This window comes from Numida meleagris, chromosome 5 (genome assembly GCF_002078875.1).
Source record: "Numida meleagris isolate 19003 breed g44 Domestic line chromosome 5, NumMel1.0, whole genome shotgun sequence".
NCBI classification, from domain to species: domain Eukaryota; kingdom Metazoa; phylum Chordata; class Aves; order Galliformes; family Numididae; genus Numida; species Numida meleagris.
In genome coordinates this window covers 51,289,563-51,307,199 of record NC_034413.1, presented here as the reverse complement: position 1 = coordinate 51,307,199, position 17,637 = coordinate 51,289,563, and the positions used below count along the sequence as shown (strand labels likewise).

The window sequence follows — 17,637 nt, the reverse complement described above, 5'->3', positions numbered from 1 at the left end:
CCTGCTGAGCACAGAGGGCACACCGTGTGGTCAGGCCCCCATGTGGGACTGTGCCAGTGGCCTCTATCAGGCGCTCATCTAGTGTCCTTGAGCTGTTCTTTCCAAATGATCCCAAACTGAGCTAGCACATTCTAAGTAACAATGAAGCTTGTTAAGGTTGTTTAGGTCTAAAAGAAGTCCCAGTTAGAGAACAAGTTGGAAGCTTTCTGTGGGCAATCAGCAAAAAGTCTAGCAGTGCATAGAGCGCCGAGTGCATAACAGCCCATGTGTGCACATCCAGTGTCTGTGACTCAGCCCTCTGCTAAAACACACAAAATGCATTGCCCGGGGCATGGCTTATTGCCATAGGCAGAGCGAGGCCTCAGCACGCATTCAGATTCAGAACTGCAACCAGCACTTACTGAATAGCAGCCACTTACCGAGTCTCGGCACACTATGAAAATCCTTCTTGAATCAAATGTCCCCGAGGGAGTCAGAAATTAAAGATGCTCTTCCACTCTGGGTTGGGGCATCCACTAGATCAATACTCAGCATAAAGAGCTTTCTGCTTGTCAGTGCGGGGTGGGTCGGCAGTCGGGGGGGCACTCCTGGTAACAAGCAAACCAACAGGCAGCATACTGAGTAACAGGAGAAAATGAAGGTGGCAATAAAGACCAGGAGGAAGGTACGGCAGTGAGGGGCCCTGTGATGCCTGAATTGGAAAGCGTTTTGCCTCTCAGCTTGAACTATTTAATTAAGGAATTTCACAGTAATTTTGACTAAGTTTAAAGAGCAATCATTTCAGTGCTCCGGCTCACTAAATACTTCTTGCAGTCTAACTAAACAGCGAAGGTGGGAACTGAAGGAATTCAATGCCACTGCATTAACAGTCCCCACTCTCTGCCTGTGCTGTGGGTCAGCGCTGTCCTGCAGCTGCCCGTGTGGGGCTGCATGCTGCAGAGGCAGAGGACATCCCAGGACCCTGGGGCACAGACACAGGCCTGGGGTTCACAGGCTGCAGGAGATGTTTTCCGTCATTTTCTAGAGGGGCAGGGAGGGTAGGGCTGCTGGTTGCTGTAGGAGGGGCAATACACACAGCTGAACTAGAAGGAGGGGAAGGGCTCAGGAATATAATGAGGAGGTGGGGGAAATGACATGAGAATGAAAGGGTGAGCGAGTATGTGAGATACCCACTCATCCCGGCCTTATTCTGTTCAAAGCACTCCCTCGAAGGGTGGGTACAAGACTTGAACAGAGGGGACGGATGTCAAAATGTTTCCATAAAGAATATAGTGTAATAAATCAGAGAAAAGGGCAGAAAGGAGGCAAGGAGCAAACGGTAGGAGAATTATTTTTATTCTGAGTGAATGATTATGTCTCCTGGGTGATTACACATCAGGGAGGTGGTGCATTGGGGACTATTCAGCTAGAGAGAAAGGAGTGTTCAAATTGCAGTCATTGAACTACAGTGCATGCAAGGGTGTAAATAAGAAAGGATCAAATGGAGAACATCCAGCTGGATTCAGCACATCCAGGGCACTACAATCCTCAGGAGTTAAGCCAACTATCATACAGGTGAAAGTGAGCTTTCATGGGAAGATACTTGGAATTCCTGCAAGTTAGTGAGATTGTTGATAGGGTAAACAGCAAAGGCTATCAAAAATGGCTGTGAACATGTTAACTTGCAAGTACTGGGTCAAATACAGGACTGACGATTTCTTCTAAGTTGTCTACCAAAACAGGGCAAGAAATATCTGCTGTAGTACATGCACCTCTATAAATCATAGCAGCGTACGGCTAGAGAAAGGCAAGGGATAAAACACCAGTCAGTGCCCTGTATCCTTTTTTTTCACTTAATGAGCTTCAAGTAAGTTGTAGTAGAGTTGTTACAGTTTCTGGAGCGTTAAGAAAACACATTGTGCAACACCCAGAACTCAGAAAAAATAGTTGTCCTGTTTCCCGAATAACTCAACAGATGTTTTTACTCTCACTAGTGCTTTTGGCTGCCAACTAGACCTTTCCCCCTTTGACTCAAAGAATAGCTAACTTTCAAATCTGAACTGGGTTTAACTTTAACCCATTTGATGCCCTGGAGCTGAGGCTTGGTCAATATAGTGTCAGTGATGACACTGGTCAGTGGCTTTTTTGTGGTCTTAGTATTTATTGCTAAGCACTGCCTTCACTGTTTTAGCAAGTGTTGTATCATCCATCGCACGGGGACAGGTTCTAGAGCTTCTGATACTGGATTGGGACCTGAAGTAATAAAAGGTGGTTTTTAAATTCCTAGCGATATGATTCAGTATTCAAGCACTTATTTTTGTAATAATGAGCAGCATCAGTGGAAAAACACTGTTTTTCTCACTTCACTCAAAAATCAGGTAAAAAAACAGATGAGGATTCCTGCATGAAATCCAAAAGCTCCAGGTTATTTTATGTATCAGCCTGGCATGCAGAGAGTATGGAGGCAGTAAGTCCCACCACATGCCAATTCCCCACCTCCCCAGGCTGGCTTTTTGGTCAAACTTAATGATTCATAAGATTCTGCACTGATTTCAATGCGAGCTTCACATTTGCATAAGTAAAAGCTTATGCAGCTTCTGTGTGGAGATTCTTAGTGAAATTGCAGTACAAAACATTGATATTATGTAATTATAGTAGTTCATAGCAACTTAAGTGAAATTGTTACTTTAAACTTGCTCTAAGTGGGTAGCAATGGAACTTTTGTACAACACACCTACAAAACAAATGAGTTAATCACAATATGTGTCATTTTTAATTTTTCTCTTTCATTTTTCTTTCAGTCATTCTCTCTTTGTAATTAGCACGAGGACTATCCTGCAGTCAAAGCTAGCCACCTGGAAAGTTTCATCTTGTAACGTGCAGCTTTTTTTGTGAATTATGAATGTGCAAAAAAGAGACCTTTCTCCCTACACCCCCTCCCTTGCATGATTCAAATATGAATGAATAAACTTTATTCAGTCTCGCCAAAAAAAGAAAAAAAAATATTTCAGCTGATAACAAGCATGAGAAATTTCAGATGAAAAGGAATTTTTTTTAAGAATATTATGAGCATGGGAGAACAGCAGGTTAAGACGGAAGGCTCAGTGCAGCCTTAGCTATAACAATTGCCAGCAAGCAAATACTATATCCAAGCACTAAATCTTGCTTTGTGCTGCCCTGGTGCACAGTAGTGGGAAGAGAATAGAATAATAAAAGCCGGTCCCCTTATGCAAACAGCAGGGCATAGCTCTCAACAGAATACAAGGAGAAGGTGAGCCTGCCTACTGTTCTGGCTCGCTAACCATATTCCCAAGGTCTGTGGGTTAGCTGTCACCTCTAGCTCCAGTCAGCTAGTAAATGTACTTCAAACAATAGCAAGGGGCACATTTTGGGTCTTTCCAGAAGAACACTGTACCAATTCATTGCCTCCAAATATACTGTTCTATTAAATAAAGTATTTGAAGGAAGTTCATATAAGCAACGTGGTCGTTTAACAGGTCAAAAAGGGAGCGGAACAGCTGCGAGAAGTTTTCTGATTAACTGTGTGTTTAAAAAAATACAGGGCTGTGAGGAAGGTATTATATGCAAGCCCTCTCTTACCACCTTGTTTTTCGAGTGAAGCACCCACAGATTGTGGCTCCTGCCAATACTGTTCTGAAAGTGAGTTTTCAAAAGAATTAAAAATTGCAATCAAATACATTTCGGCATTGTGTTTTCTCTTGCTCCTACTACTGCTTTGTTGATAAGCCCGTCTCATATTTTCTACCTAGAAAATAAGATTAAAGAAACATTCACCTACTGTTAATAAAAGTCTATCGACTACTATAGTTAAAGGCTAATGAACACTTCAGCATTACCTTATGGATCTACATCTATTAAAACACCAACTGAAGGGATTTGCATGTGGCAAGCGGGACACACAAAAAAAATCTTCTATTCTGCCAGGAGTTGCCTGTTGCAAGTTGAGTTTGGCAGCCAGGGACCAAAATTGAGTCGTCAGCATCCTCTTGCATAGTGGAAAAAGTTTTTGCTTTCTTGTGCAGATGCAAGAGTTTCTGTGGGAAAACAGAACATAATCATGGTTCTGAATATCTCTGTGGATTGGTAATGTCTCTAATACATAGATCACTTGTGCAAATTCAGTCCCAGCTGGATGGGAAATTATTGAAAATGGTTGCTGTTTGATTGATATAAAATGAGTTGTCAGCTTGATTCAATGCCTCCAGGGCAGATGTCCGCAGTGTAATTGGCACCTGTCAGAAGCAAAGAATTCCTTGGTACAGAGTAACAACTACTGCTGCAACACCCCAAAACAGTGCTTGTGTGCCAAGGCTCAGCAGGAAGGCAGGCAAACATAGTTTCTACGTTTGGGCAGGATCATTTATGCCATAAAGACAGTGAGAGATTTGGCATGACACTCGGTGCAAGGTTTTCCTGGGCTCCAGCTAGAGACTATCAGTCAGCTCCCCTTCTGTTTGGGCAACGCTTTCCCTAAGAATTAGAGGAAAAGACATACATTTGGATATTTGTTAACATTGCCACAGTATGGGTATACTCATAAAGAAATTTTGCATATTTACTTACTATAAGGAATGTTGTGAACAATTATATTTTCTACATCCTGAGCAATTCTCCTCACAACAACGACAGCTCCAGAACTAGGGAAATTAGAGAGTGTCTACTCAGAAAAACATATGACAAAGAAACCACCACTGCTGGCAGCATTAACATGTTTGCTAACGGTAAACAGCAACCTGTTGCTTACCACAGACTGGAACAAAACAGATTTTCCCTACAGGTCCCCAGCTGCCTGTCACATGGCTGGTAGCCTGGCACAGCTAAGGAGAGCCATGAGTTCACTCTCCCATCGCCAGACTGCCAAGCTCTCCACCTCCATGGGGCTGCTGCTCTGGGAGGCGCCAGCTGAAGGGCTGTCCATTAAAATTCATTTTACTGTCTTCATCTAGTGAATGGCTCAACTTTCCTTCTCTCCTTTCATCTCTGTTTCCTCCTTTAGATTATTTTTCATTATGCCTCCCCACAACGTACACACACTTTCCCTTTCATCTCTATATGTATGCTATTCCAGCACTTGTCAGCCACAGCAGGAGGGACATGGTAGAACCAAACAATATGATCTGTTAGGTGGAAGAAAATATTATTATCAGCCTCCTTAGAACAATCATTTATCGTCACACTTTAAAGAGGCCTGCTATGTTATTTATTTTATTATTCTGTATTAGGTACATGATTTAATTTTACAGGCATTATTAATCACTAAAATACATTACACTTTCAGCCAGGATGTTAACATTTTAAATGCATTCATCTTGCTCCTTAAAACAGAAACAATAGGCCTTCTGCAGTGCTCTCCCTCCCCTTCAGTCAATAAATCCTTTCTATTGATTCAGGAAATAACTCTACTAACCATGCTCAGCCATATAATTTTGCTTAATAACAAATGGATCTTCTATTTTTGCTGGTTACGACATGTTTGGTTATCAAACTCAGCTTGAAAGTACCCGGTAGCAGAGCACACCTACCACAGCAGAGAGGCACCGCAAGAGAGTTCCTAAATGAATGTTACAATAAAATAAAGTATCTTGAAGAAGTGTATGTGCATGTGTACAAAAAGCAGCCTCATCAGGAGACAAACGATAAATGAAAAATCCATCAGTGCTACGGATTCCCTTGAGCCAGCTTGGATCAACAGACAAAATGGATTTTTGATAAATCACGGCTTTGCCATTGTTTATTCTCTCCTGGAATACCCATTGCAAATCTCAGAGAGATAATTAGAGAATTATCATATTGCTTAACTAAGTAGCGCAAATTGTGTTATATTCTGTGTATCCCCACCCAGGGCAGTATCATTAGCATTGTTTAATTGTTGCAAATATAGTCATTCTATTTAATAAATTGTCTTCATTGTCAATATCTATGATTGACTATTTCTTTTCTCATAATGTTGTTGGATAGGTTAGTTACCAGGTAATCTTACAGTTAATACGTACCACAATGAGGCAAAATGTAAGAAAATGCAAAGGTCAAAAACATGTTTCTATTATGAAAAAAATGAATGATAATGACATAATTTTTTCAGCTCATCAGGTTCTTTGCTAAGTGCCTCTGTTATTGCCAGATCAGTAGTGTATAACAAAGAAGTGCTTTCTGTAGGCTGCTTCATTAGCCTGCCCTGTAGGACCTCACCTCAGACCTTTCACTAATCTGTTGGCCAGCTCAATAGCCTTGTTAGTTCTATTCACTTCTTCCTGGCAGCGGCTTTTCTCAGCTGTAGCTCTCAAAGGCAGTGGTTAAGGCAGCCAGAATTGTGTCTAGTTCCTTCAAATAAAAGCAGTGAGAAACAACTTGGGCATTGTAAGGACACGTAAAAATATTTCTGCTGTCCCATTTTATATTTCTGGAAGTTAAATTATGCAGTGCAAGAAAGGTGTAAACATCAGCCCCTCTTCGAGCCTTTGTCTAGGTCATGCTCCAAAGGCGGATTTCGGAAAAGCTCTGGAAAATCGTGGCCGGTCCTCTAATGTCCCCTGCTCGTTCACAGCAGCATTAAAAATGAAACTGCAAACTTGATCTTGTATCAATCAGTAAAAAAGAAATGCCACCTTCTCCCACAGGATTTTGAAAGGTAGCAAAATATATTTCTTACTATGGCCGTATATGCTGTATATAGGTGATCAAAATCTCTCTGCAAAGATGACTGTTTGGAAACTGAAGAGAACAGAAATTTTAAAGATGATTGAGAGATAAAACACTTGAAAATGCACAAGTCAGTGTCCTTTGCTGACTTTCAATTAGACCGGTTTCCAAGTGCAGTGAGCCTTACTAAAAGCAGCCTGAAACCCTCAAACCTGAGAGCAGGCAGCTCTGTACCCAATGCATTATGGCACTGAGGCATGCATATGGTCTCACTGGGTTACAGCCCATATTGTCCCAGGGAGTGCAGCGTGGGACAGCTGCAAAGGCCCCCATACAGCAAATGTGTGGATATTTGTGGGGACAGAGCAAGCAGCCAACAAAATAGATGGAAAACAGGGGTGTTCCCAAGCAGCAGGTGCCTGTGCTGCCTGTCTGACCACAGTGCTGACCTGGGGTCTCCCTGCGCTTTTCCCCGGAGTAATGCTGAGTGACCTTCTCAGAGTTCCCTGCCTTAGGGACAAGGAAGGAGCTAGGTGATGGGGCAGATAGTTGTTTTGCTGAGGTGGTTTGGGAGAACAGAGTGAATAGCAGAACAACCATTTCTAAGCAGCCTCAAGATAGCCTTTGCAGAAGGCGCAGCCTGCCGGGGAGCAGGAGGGCAGGGCTGGGCCGGGCAGGGCCCACCACAGGTGGGCTGTGCCACATTTCAGCTGTGGCCTCAGGTGGCTGTGGAGGCTATGCCATGGCCCAGCCATTTGCCTGAAACTATTAAAAATGTTTGCGTGTGATAAATTACTCTGGCAAATTCCTCTGCTTTGGACAATGAATCACACCAGAAAGACCTCAGACAGAGAAAGATATTATGAATCATTGGATTTTAAAGGTCTCAAAAATGACCAAAGTCTTCCTGGTTTCAAAGTTCAGGTCCTTCGGCCCATCAGAATCCCAGTTCCCCCTAAGATCTTGGTCTTCCACAGCAGCACACTCCCACAAAGCTTGCTGCTTGATATGTATTTACACTGCCTACATACAAATGATGACTGACAAACAGGCAACAAGAGAGATCAAGGGCCTGGCACTAAACCTGAGAGAATGGACAGAGAAAGAAGGGGGGAAAAAAGCAACCTGCTTCACCAAGTGAGGCTGCTGCAGCTCCTGGGCAGGCAGCAAAACTTACCTGGCACTGCTTCAGCAGGTCCCAAGGAACCAGGACTGATTTCTCACTGTTTCGGCTCTACTGAGCCAGGCTGAAACACACTGTGCAGTGCCCTGCTCTCCGTTCAATGTTTGACAGCTTTTTGTTTTCTAAAAGGATAAAATATAAAGAAGTTATCTGAGGTGTAATATAAGTAAACAACAGAGACATAAAAACCCACATACATGTGGCTAAACAGTAAAGGAACAATTCCAGATCATGCAGGGCAAAACCGTGGCCTGTGGGAGCCACTAGTGGCAGAGTGCAGCTGAACAGGAGCCATGCAGTGAGGTTGACACTGCCCATTCCTCCATGATTATTTTCAAGGCTTTATCATATGAAATAGAGCATACCAGGAAAGGTACGCTGCTCACCACTGGGTACCACTCCTTTCCTCTACCTCCTTTCATCTCATCTGCAATGTGAACACCTTGCCTCACTCCCCTCCTCTGGCATGGTGTCTGTGGTGGGCATAGCCTGGGCAGGGAGGCTGTGCAGCTCTGCTCCCTGTCCAGGTGGGAGCCCAGAACAATCAGACCCCGAGTAGACTGCAACCCAACAGATGAGCCACATTTGTGACTTTCCATAAATAATGTGCTAAATGGATAAAAAGATACCATTTTTCCTTCTTTCCCCTGAGTTACTGATAACAAGACAAGTTCCTTCCCTTACAGTTTGTGCATATAAATGTGATTAATGTGAAAAAAAAAATAAAATTAAAGTGCCAAAATCTCTTTCTCTCTCTCTCTTTTTTTAAAGCATTGCCCTTTTCAAAACAAGGGGAAATTCAGTATAGTTTCAGTGCCACAGTGATCAAACAGTGTCACATCACTATGGCAATTGCTGCCCAGGCCAGGAATACAGATCAGCTTTAATTGTGCAACGCCTTATTGCTGGTGCATGTCAATCAGAACCTATGAATTGAGAAAAATTTGCTCTGTTCATTCTGTTAAATGATGTATCCAATTAAACCTGTTAGAATTCATGATCTTCAGTCAAGGTTAAATGAAAGTAGTTACTCCTGTCAGCTAGGTGATTAAATGCTGCCTACATCAGGCACATTTATGTGCAAAATTAAAATTTTGGTATAAAGCATGAATCTTTATGCATGCCAGTTAATTATCTTGCGGTTCCTCCATTTATTAAATGCCCACTGCATTTCTTCTTAATCATCAGCTTCCTTTCAAAACTTATTTCATACTCTACACTATACCAAATTTGAATGTTTAAAATTAAAGCTTTCTCAATGAAAACTTCCTCTTTTCAAGGGTTTGGCTGTTGCTACAGTACTGAAGATGGCCATTAACAGTTTTTGAGTCGTTACACAGAGGCTGATGTGTGTTGTTTTGTTCAATCCACAGACCATGCGACAGGAACCCCTGAGCTGCTGCAGCCATCCTTTCCATCCCAGAACCGCCACGGTCTGGCTGCAGTCAGCCAACTTCAGGGCCCAGCAGGCAGAGGGGAACAGGACAGTGGCTGTGCTGCTGTGTACAGTGGCAGAAGGACCAGGGGACAGCAGGGCACAGGCACTAGGGCAAGCCCACAGGCACCAGAGCCACTGCATCCCCAATGTCCATTTCCCCTGCCAGCCTTCAGCCTGCATCTGCGTTCCTTTCGGTTTGGCAATGTGCTGCGTCCTGTTTGCCCTAGGCAGCTACCACATTGCAATATCACACTTTAATTAGAAGGAAAATAATATGCTGCATGCTTAAAATTAAATTCAGTTGCATACACACTATGGGCAGGATTTAAATGCCATATGAATTTAGGAAGCAGAATACAGGTGTATTATAGTGATTTCTAGCTGAAACAGTTGCTGGAAATGCATACAAAGCAGAGCAGCACCAAATGCTAATTTAATACCCTAAGACAACGCTCCATGCTCATACAAGCACAATTTCACATATTCTATGTGTGCATTTATCCCCTTTCATTATGAAAAGGTATTAAGAACCTTTGTTACACACACGCAACTTAAAAAATATGTCATACCACTTCATGACTACTAATGAATAATATCATTTAAAACAGACTGGGAAATAAACTAGTATAACACGTTCTACTAAACTAGTACTATAAATATGCACAAGGTTGTTATTAAAGATAAATGCACACAGTAATTTTCTACTTGTAGGTTTTACAGGTATAATTTTGAATCATACAATATTTTTTAACACACATCACAGTGATGGGAGCCAACAGGAGCCTGGCTGGCTGCAGCTCCCCACGACTGATCTCTGATGTCTCCATCTGTCCTTGAGAACCCACATAAATTACCTCATGGCCACAGGAACTGTCAGGACGTGACGACGCTCAGGTCACAGCAGGCAGCCCCTGACCCTGCGCCGGTTCCACCTGTGGTGTGGCAGTCACACCTGCAGAGCTCGCCGGGCGCCTGGAGCAGCAGCGCATGAGCCCCCCTCAACTCCTAGGAGGTGGCTCATTTTCTCTCTGGCACGTGCACCTTCTGCTGCAGACAACAGAGAAAAACAGGTATTGCTTTCCTTTACTGTTCAGCAACAGGCTCTCTAGCTACCCCAGCAAAAGAGGAATAAAGGAAATCTTCACAGTCGCAGATAACAATTCCTCCAGGATCTGGCAGGAGTGCCGCAGCAGGAAGGCAGCTAACAGCGAGCCACCTGGCAGGCTTTGAGATGCCTGCTGCTGAACCGCTTCAGCCTGACGCTTGCACCATCTAGAACTTATCACCTATTTTTCTTTCTCCATGTGTTCTTTCTCCCTGGTTCTCCAGACCCAAGCACCATAAGCTGTGAACTCCAGGCCCAATGTGCCTTAATGTCACCCCATGAAGTGATACTGTCAGGACAATTTGTTTCTGCTCAAAACAGTTTCTCCTTCTTAAAACTGTGATTGTTAGGTTACCATCCCATTGAGATGAGAGGAGAAAAGAGCTGCAGTTTCAGGTTGTGTCTAAAATTTTAAGGAAGGCAAGATGCACTGATTTATCTTCAGTATGCTGTTTTATATCTGTAAGAGCAAAATATTTCTTTTTAGTGGCGATTAAATTGTGCAGAAACTGACTGACACTGATAAGGCAAACACCGCAGCCTGCTTAAGCAGACTGAGAGCTGCACATCAGATGCTGCTTGGCCACAAGAATTTAAGTGTACACACATACACACACATTTATTTGATTCCATAGGCAATTTTATCTCACAACACATATAAAGCAACGTATGGAGATAAAAGAAAATTGGCATGGAATTACCTATTTTTAGTAGATAGATTTACAAAGAATTTGTGGTTTGGATTACAGTCATTTTCAGGCAAAACTTACTTAGAAAGTAATTAAGCATATTTTATCTATTAATTCATATTTTTTTGTTTTGCATTCTGCTGCTAAAACAAAACTAAAAACTATGGAAAGATGGATTTTTTTTGCTGGATATTATAAATGAATAGAACAAGGGTTGTTAATGTTTGTCATTTTCCTTATCTGTACACATGAATATGTTATATGCTCATTTCCATTGCAAATGGAACATCAAAATGATCATTGCAAACTGAAACATACTGTACATTTCATTACTTCATTTCTTTGAAAATACCACCAACAAAAATAATCAATTGCTATTCTTGTACTAAATTTCTGGTACTAAAGCTTTGCAAGTTAACGAAAATTGAATGAATAATGGTGTCGATCCAGAATAAAGCTGGCATCATCCTCTAGAGGGTCATTGCTTTCCCCTTCTGTAACAAAGATGGCCTATGGAGCCCTGAATCAAGACAGGACAACTGTGCCAGGCACTGCACAACACAACTGTGCAAGGCTCTGCACATGGTCACTTTGCTTCTGGCACACCTTTCCTCCACTCTCCTCACATTTAATGCAACAAAATGAAGGCAGAGAGGAAATGTGACTCATTATAACCACATCAGTGAGCAAATACTGAAGAGGAAAAAGAAGAATCTGAGATAAAGCAAAAGGTTTTCATAAGAACAAACATGTATAGAACGGTTGTGAATATACTCAAACTGACAGTTAGGAGGTTTTTGTCTATCTGAGTAATGCAGTTCTGGAGATGCATTCCTACAGCAGCTACTCCATAGAGTTAGAGAGAAACTCACACTTTGGAAAAGGGAGCTTAGGCTTTAGCTTTCTATTACTCTGTGTTTGTTGTGCACAGTATAACAATGTCTCATTCTCAACTGGCCCTAGAGAGTTCCAAAATGTAGTAGTGAATTAAAAAAATACAGAGAGAGATAGTGCCTAGCCCAAAGTGGGGCTTTTGTCATAGAAAACAGAACCAGAAGAAGAAAAAGATATAAGAGCAGGGATCGACTCAGAGCCCAGAATGACACTGGAAGATATCGTAAAAGAAACTGCTCAAGATGGAAGGAGGACTGGGGCTCTTGACAAAGTGATGATACTCTGTCAGCCAGAAAACAAAAATACTATAGAATAAATACACAGGAATAAAAACATAAGATATAGAACAGGAAGGTAAACCTCCTCCTTCTGAACTGAGTGAAACCCACAACTGTGTACACCTGGTCTCACTGCGAATGGGACAAAAGGTCATACCCTGAAAACCCATACTTATGCAAGTAATCCCACTAAAATCAATTGTAACCCATGACTGTAATGACTGCTTCCTTGTCTCTGTTAGGGATTGCAAGGTCAGGTCCATTTTCTGTGCAATATTAGATGAATGCTAGAAAATCAATAGCTCTATTGAGACTTCTTCTTTTGGAGTAAAAATAAACTTGGATCATTTTAAGTTCAAATGTTCACTGTTCCTGGGTGTTTTTATAAATTCCTTCTGAAAGCAAAATGGCCAAATCAAAATGGAGTGAAATGCTTCCCTTTTTGGTGTGTTTTACAGCTTGTTTTTATAACTAGCTTTGTAATGCTGTAAAGGTTAAAGGTAACTTCATCATGTCTTTGTATTTGTTCTCCATCAGTCAAAATCGACATAAACTCAAGTTTGCTGTTTTATATTTCTGTTTAAGCAAGTCCCTCCATTTAAGTGACTTAGAGATGAGTGGAGGAAAGAGAATGTCAGAGTCTGTTATTTCAGGAGTTGTGCTATGTTATGGAAAATTTGTTGGTCAAATTCAAAGGAAGGAGTTTCTTTGTTTAATGAAAAGATTTTAGTACAGTTATAGAAATAAAACTTATTGTCAAGTACTGCTGTGGCACCACAGAAAAATTTAATTCTGTTCACATTACAAGTTATTTTTGTACTTCAGTCATTGTGGAGCGCCTCCAACTATCATTTAGTTTAAAAAACCTAAAGTGAGCTTAGTATTTTTATTCTCAGTTTGCTACTAATCTACAATTATATCTACTTGTGATTGTGTCCAAATTGACTTTTCATAATAAAATATGCTAAATCCCTTTGTTTGTTTGCCTTACACTTCACTTATGGTGAGTGACAGGGAAACCATGATAAATCCAGTGCATACAAATAACCTATTTTTTCTAATAGCTTCAAGGTTATCTGCAGTAATGGTGAGCCCTTGTTGGCTTGAACAAAAGTTTAAGACCTACTTCGTTATTGTAGGGATGTGAAGTATTGTAGAGATGCGTAGTGGTGAGTGTCATGTCTGGCACGAAGAGCAGATTGTGTCAGAATTCAAACAGTGGTTACAAAAGAGGTAACCTCACAGAAAATAATGGCTAATTCCTTTAACATTGATTTTTATCAAAAGAGCTTAGAAATGTAAAGTCCGCCAATTAAGAAAAGGGGCTAATGATAGGAATAGGTGTGCTTTCTCTCACAGAGAGATCTTTAACATTTTGGAGAAAAATAGATCCCAAATTCATTCGTCATTCACAGAATGCCAGATCTGAAGCATTTCATTGATCTGTTTCAAATATTTTATTCCCAGAAGACATTTTCCCAAGTCTTACAGAAGGATCAGGTCCCTTTGTATACAGCTTAACGGGAATTTTGGATGAACAAGAAATAAAACTGCTTTGGTGCCCAGGGTTGAGCTGAGGTGATTGTGTTGTTCCTGGGGCCCATACATAAGTATGGATTTACAGGTGTGTTGGGGAGCAAATCCAAGGATGTATACATTGCTCTCCTCCTTTTACTTAACTCATCGCAGTGTTTTCCACATATTAGCCATTACTTCCACTCTTGCGCTGCTGAACAAGTGGTTGTAGTTTAACTATGATTGCTAACAACATTATTCATAAAGCAATATATAACAACAAGCTGTTGTAACACATATTTTGCTAGTAGAGTATACTTTTCAGACACACCCTACCTGCATTGTTTTCATAGCTGCATTGCTCACACAAGTTTACTATTAGAAGTACTGTATGGGAATTGCTAGGTCACAGCTTGACCCAGTGATTGAGTACCAGGTGAGAAGGTGTGGCTAACCCAGGGTGCACAGGTGCAAGCAATGCACCTGAACAACCAGAAGGGGTGGACTCCTCACCCTCATTTAAGGGTTAGCCAAGAGAGCAGCATACTTACTTGGAGACTACACCCTTCTTGAGACTTTGCCAGCCTTTGGAAAGGGTGAGCTGCTTTTTCCCTTATTGCTTTCTAAACTAAATATTGATAAATACCCTTAGAAGTGTGTTATTATCTTGGTAGAAGGCACCACCATTGCCTTCCATTACTCCACAAGTACAAAAACTGTAACTGCAAATCCAGGAGAACAACTGTGACTATTAAACATCACGCAAGCACAGCACAGTACTACACGTGATCTTTAATGCCTTCATTATGTTCCTTACTTTACTTCCTTGCCTGGTTGCTACATTATTTATACAAAAAAAAAAGCCGGAACACCAAGCCCAGAACCCAAAAAAAGTGTGTAACACTATACAGCCTGCTTTTGAACCATCTGTGTACATCTACAGTGTAAGAACAAAAATATTCAATTTCTTTTAACAGTATAAAAATTAGGCAACAAAACAGCTCAGATACTTACATATATCTTTTTGATGTGCTCATATGATAGGAGAGCAGATTGATAAAGGACAGAAGAAATGCTAAATATGCACCATGACAAACAGTGAAAAATTAAGTATTGTAACTAACATTAATTACACTCTAGTAAGATGAATAGGCTGTTCATCATTAATGAGAATGTACACCTTTGTCTAAGTTTCACATCTACCTGTGATAAATGTGCTAATGGTGATAAAATACATCATAGTAACATTTGAATTAACAGCATACTAATAGATTGACATACAAGTATGAATAAAGCATTTAATCATAAACATTGTACCACACCCTACAGTAAATTTTCTTTTATGCTTATATCAAGCAAAACGGATAAACGTTACAATCTTATTTTAGTTTATATTGAGAGAATCCAATAGTGTAACACTGGACTATCTCAATATTTGTAGCCCAGATTATTAGATACCTACACAGTGTTTTGGGAGACATACAGGCAGTTTAAATAAACAATAAGGGGAATTTCTGAATAGAAAGGGTGGGGCTGGATCTCAGTGCACACTACCCACTGACTCATGCCCATGTGGTAGGGATGGAATATTCAAGCAATCTTCATGATGGGCTGACTCCAATGCCTATTACAAGACAGACTTTCATTTATTCTTAATGAAAATCAAAGCAAGCTCCCTAGTCTTCAATTCTTATCTGTATCATTAGGAGCCTTTCTCTCCCGTGTTTCCAATGCCTTTTTCCCAGCAGAAAGGCACTGGGGCTCATTGAAGCAGGCACGGAGAGTGAATGGCCAGGGCTGCCTCCTGCACCTGTAAGCACAGAGCTAATGGGGCTACAGCCTCCCCACCCAGAGGAGCTGGGATGGGCAGATGAAGAGCAGTGCCCTGAGTATCCATTGCAGCCCTACAGGGCAAGCCCTAGGGCAGGAAGGTCAGACCTCTCATAAGAGACATTTCCCTGCTGAATGGTCCCTGGGCCTGGAAGCTGCTTCTGTTAGATGGGGAGGTCACCTTGCAGCATGGCCACCGGACCTCACCTGGCACACAGATCTCTGGCAAGGCTTAAAACACTTTACTTTATCGGGTGATGCCGAGTCTGTGCAATAACTGTTACAAAATCCTGAGAGACAGCATCCAAGTTAGATACGCTACTCAGGCACTTGCCTGGCCAGCAGAAAACCTTTGCAGCTCAGCAGGCATACAGAGACGAGGCAAAATTTGTGCCTGGTGCAGTCCTTGTAAACTAAAACAAGATGAGCCAGGCAGCACCTTGAGGAGAAGGAGTCCCCACACACAGAGCAAGGCACACATGGCCAAAATACTCTAGATTTCCTCTTCTGTCTAAACTGACAGATCTCTCCAGGAAATCTGAAAGTCTTGAAAAACGAATGTAGGGATTTCAAACTGCTTATACATTTTAAGTTATTTCACACCAGCACAGGCAAGCGTAATACAGTATGACTGCACTGGTAGCCACCTTATTCACACTGAAAACACATATTTTATTCTTTATTACACTAAATGGTACATCACCTTAGTACTGTTTTCCTTCACATTCCAACTGGCAACTCATTGATGAAAGGAACATTTCTCATAATCTTCCTTCCATGCAGTAATCTTTATAATTTCGCATTTCTAAATGCTGAAAGAGCACTAATGCAAGTGGGAAGAGTTTCCTCTGCTATTTCACATACTTAAGAAGAATATGTTATCGATTCATGTGCTCTTCTCTGAAAGTGCTTTGCAAAGGCTGTAAGTATTATTATTTTCATTTTAGCAAGCAGGAAAATGGCACAAAGATTGCCCAAGGTCACCCTGCAGACCAGTGAGAGAACCAGGATTAAATTCAGTCCTTCTGGATCCCTGCGCTGAGACCACTCTGCTGAGCTATTTTTGGAAGGTCAGTACACTCCAAATGAAGCACAGACATGATACACAACTCATTCTCACAGCATAAGAATCATTTATGACATTTATAACATATTTCTCTGGTAGCTTTTTCTGGTTACAAGCAAAAAGGGAGTTCTATGCATTAACAAAAGAGTTGAAAGAAGCAAAAACTCACAACTTCAAGTTGAAGAAATTTTCACCACTAACTCTTACCTGCTGGACTCTAATGATGTTAATAACCCAAGCACTGTGTCCAGCGACAGCTGAAATCCTGCTTGCGCAAACTTTGAGCTGAACTCTGGGTCACTTTTACAGTTCTAACAATAGCTGCAGAAATATATTCCTTATCCAAATTAGTAGGGTTTTGGGGAAATTCATATACCTGATGAAAAAATGAAAAATTACTAATAATGTAACAAAGTTTGAAGCTTACAGACATTTCAATATATGCCACCAAAACAAACAAACAAAAAACAAACCAGCTTGATAAGTTGTGGGTCAGTGTGGATAAGCATCTTCTTCTCTGTATTCAATACTTGGAGAGGGCAAGATGTCAGTATTTTATTCACATTACAGCTACAAAAGTGAAGCAAATAGAATTAAATGACAAACTTTAGAGAACTATTCAATTGGCACTAAACACAAATCCACAAAATACTAGATGTGGTAGAAGACGGTTCAAATCCACTTTAATCAACCATTTGGAATGTTAACTTAAATATTTATTCTGTCACTTAGCTGTTATTCTTTCTGAGCCTTCCCTTTACTGAAGTTCATTGAAAAATACAGGTTTTTAAGCAATAAACTGCTCCCTGCTTTTTTCCATATCTTCCTCTTATAGCGACAAAATGCTGGGGTTTAACTGGTGAGCCCTAAAAATGTGTTATTATGGAGAACCGAAATGAAATGAAAGTTCTCCCATACAGAGAAAGCAAAATATAGTTCATATAATGCCCAATTTTTTAATGTTTGCTAAAAAAAAAAAAAAACAATTAAAAATTCTAAA

General features: G+C 41.1%; 1 long non-coding RNA gene across 1 annotated transcript; it reads right to left on the bottom strand.

Moving 5' to 3' along the window:
* LOC110400567 lies at window positions 7,501-17,005 on the bottom strand. Its single transcript, XR_002439939.1, has 3 exons — window positions 16,845-17,005; window positions 10,115-10,307; window positions 7,501-7,944 (listed from the first exon to the last, which is right to left on the bottom strand). It is a non-coding gene; the product is annotated as an uncharacterized LOC110400567 (long non-coding RNA).